General features: G+C 34.8%; 1 protein-coding gene across 1 annotated transcript in view; it reads left to right on the top strand.

Annotated features, from left to right (window-relative positions):
• The window catches only part of ZBTB9 (zinc finger and BTB domain containing 9), an 11,984-nt gene extending 11,143 nt beyond the window's left edge, over positions 1–841 (top strand). The window contains exon 3 of the mRNA XM_008584017.1: positions 549–841. The gene's annotated coding sequence lies outside the window, so the exon portion shown is untranslated. The remainder of the gene's footprint in view (positions 1–548) is intronic.
• The last annotated feature ends 2,618 nt before the right edge of the window (positions 842–3,459 follow it).

Raw genomic sequence — 3,459 nt, 5'->3', positions numbered from 1 at the left:
GGGGCCCCGCCTCACTTCCCAAGTGGCACACTTATCCAGTGCGCCACCGGGCCGGCCCCTAAGTCTTGTTTTGTCTGACTTGAAAACACTTATGCCACATTCTTCCATGTTATTAGTCTGAGCTTTGGTTGTCTACACTGTAAAATAGGGGTAATAATACCCTCCTCACGAGGTTCTCGGGAGTATCAAATGGGTAGTGAATGCATTTTAGTATACTTTAATAACACTTTACTTTATAAAACTAGACATGAAATTCTTATACATGTCTTTTGTGCAGATATATGAGAGTTTCTCTAGGGCATATACCTAGAAGGAATTACTAGGTTTAGGTGGTGCTTCCCTTCCATCATATAATGTTACTGGAAGAAAACTTCCACGGATAAGGATAAAGACTACCTGTCCCAGCTCCTCTTGCTTAATCTAAGTGGGGCAGTGTGCCTAGTTCTGGCTAGTGGAATATAAGCAGAAGTCAACTGTATCACTTCAATACAGACGTGGTTGAGCATCCGGAACGCCTTTCCCATCCATTCTCTCTTTCCCTTCTATAGTGACCTTGGAGGCCACATGGTGAAGATGGTGATGTCACAACATGGAAGGATCCAGGATTCTTGAGTCACCACTTGATGGCAAACTGCCCAGGAGAGCCAACTGGACTTTGAGCAAAAAACAAACTTTTGTGTAAAGCAGTTGAGATTTGGGGATTTTTTGTCACAGCATTTGACTACCACGACCAATATACATGTGTTGCAAATGTATCTGTGCCTTGTCTTTTCACTTTATGATATTTTGTATATAGATGTTTTGATTTTCATGCCATAAAATACATCAGTTTTTTATTGTATTGTTTGTGCTTTTGTGTCTTTTTAAAAGATCTCTCTGAAAGATAAAAAATCACCATTTTGCAGCCCTTAAGGAAATAACTGATACAGAAAGATCTTCAGTGGATGAAACCATTACGTGAAAGGTTGATAGAGAACTTTAGCAAGATCAGGCTGCCATCACCTAAATCCTCTGATCTGTTCTTAGCTGCACTAAGAGTGGGGACAATCAGATATATACCTCCTGATGTGACGCAACGTAAAGTACACAACACCAACTGTGAAGTATCATTGTTAGAAAAGTTCAGCCTTAATCTAACCAATTTTTAGTTATAGGAAGTATAGACAGGAGAGGAAAAAATTAAATAAACAAAATTACAAAGAAACAGAAAAACTCTAGAGTGTAGGAAACTAACTGATCCAGTTTATTCAATAAATCAATTTCCTGAAGAGAGAGAGAGATGATTGTGCTAAATTTAAAAAGGCTTAAGATATATAACAACCAAATATATTGTGTTTTGAACAAACCAAATATAAATAGACATTTTTGGTACAATCAGGGAAATTGAAATATGGACTGGATGTTAGATAATACCAAGAAAGGATCATTAACTTTGTGAGATGTGAGAATGGTCTTGCAGGTAGAAGATGTCTATATACTTAGGGATACAGGCTAGGTAGGTAGGGTTTAAATGACATGAGGTTTTGGGGATTTCAGCAAAAAGAACGAGGTAGAGAAGGAGGAAAGAACTAAAAAAAGAAGAGGAAAGGGAAAAGGAATAGATGATGTAAATGCGGCAGATGCTTAATATTTGTTGAATCCAGATAATAAGTATGTAGGGGTTCATCATAAAATTCTCTCTACATTTGTGTATTTTTGAAATTTTCATAATATTAATTTAAGTATTTTTTTCTATCCCAAGTGATAGAGATACTCTCCTTTATTTTCTTCTAAAGTTTTAAACTTGTGTTTTTCACAATTAGGTCTTTACCTGAAATTAAGCCTTGTGTATACTGAATGGTAGGGATCTAGTTTGCCTTTATTTCCATATAAATTAAAAGTTTTCCATGCACCATTTGTTGAACAGTCCATCTTTATTGACCTACAGAAAACTACTTATTTCATATATGTAAGATTTCAATATCTGCATGGATCTAATTCTAGGATCTCTATTTTTCTTCCATTGGTCTACTTGTCTTTTTGCTCTAGTAATACCTGGTCTTAATTACTATAGTTCTATATTTTATAGTGAGCTGTGATATTTGGTAGGATGAGATCCGGCACCTCATGTGTATAGTATGCCATCTTTTTTGTTAAAGGGAGGGGAGATAAAATACATTCATCATTGCTTGTATATACATAAACAAATACTGTAAGGATATATTAGAAAATAATATCTACCCTGCATGTGTCTGTGTGTGTTTAGGAAATGGGAACTGGGCTGATAACTGACCATGATAGAACGGAGACTTCATTGTACACTTTTTCAAATTTCTAAAAAATTTGAACTGAGAATATATACCCTGTTAAATTTTTATCTAATTAAAATTACATTAGGGCCGGCCCGTGGCTCACTCGGGAGAGTGTGGTGCTGATAACACCAAGGCCCCGGGTTCAGATCCCATATAGGGATGGCCGGTTCGCTCACTGGCTGAGCGTGGTGCTGACAACACCAAGTCAAGGGTTAAGATCCCCTTACCGGTCATCTTTTAAAAAAAAATAAAATAAAATAATAATAATTCTGCGTGAAAAAAGCCACACAAAAAATAGTACACACTGTATGACTCCATTTATATAAAACTCCAGAAAATGCAGACTAACCTGTAGTGACAGAAGGCAGATCAGGGGTTATCTGGGGATGGAGCTGAAGGGTTGAGGGAAGGCCTGGAGAGAGGAATTACAAAGAGCCACGGAGGGACTTTTGGGGATAGTTAGAAGGTAGAAAATAATAAAACACAGACCTAGTTTTTTTTAACAATAATACCAAGTTCTCAGATAATAGTTTTTAATTCGATAGGTTATTTTAAATCCATGCTTTAAATCATGTTGAACATATATTTTAAACATTTATGTGAAATCTAAAAGGGTTATTTATTAAAAACAGTAAATAAATAGCCAAAAACGGACCTATTAAAAAACAAAACAGAAACTATGGGATGGCAAAGAATTTTAATTAAAAAAAATAAATAACTCAGAAGTTATAACATGAATGATAATGAGATCTTTAAATATATGCTCAAATGTACATGAGAGTGTACTTTTCAGTAACTTAAAACTTTAATCAAAATTATTTTTGTAGAACCTGAAAATATTGAGAATGAGAACATATTGAGAGGAAAAAGGGAGAGTAAAGTATTTGAATATTGAGTAAATATTCAAATACTGCCCACTGTGTTTTTAAAACATTTAAATCATTCTTGCCACCATTTTCTCATTTCAATCATTCAAAAAGCTGAAAGTAAGGTGAATTCTGTGTTGTTTCACTTCTTCAGAGTGGTTAGAAAAAAGCTGTTTATAAATTTTAAGAAACAAATTACTGTATTACAGACACATTTCTAAAAGGAGTAGAGGCAAGGAAATAAGACAGTATTTGTCTTATCAAGATAACACATTTCTTTCTTTTTTTTTTTTAAAGATGAC

This window comes from Galeopterus variegatus, unplaced genomic scaffold (assembly GCF_000696425.1).
Source record: "Galeopterus variegatus unplaced genomic scaffold, G_variegatus-3.0.2 Scaffold3128, whole genome shotgun sequence".
Taxonomy (NCBI): Eukaryota; Metazoa; Chordata; class Mammalia; order Dermoptera; family Cynocephalidae; genus Galeopterus; species Galeopterus variegatus.
Note: the sequence above shows the minus strand (reverse complement) of the source record. Positions and strands in the feature narration are given on the sequence as shown.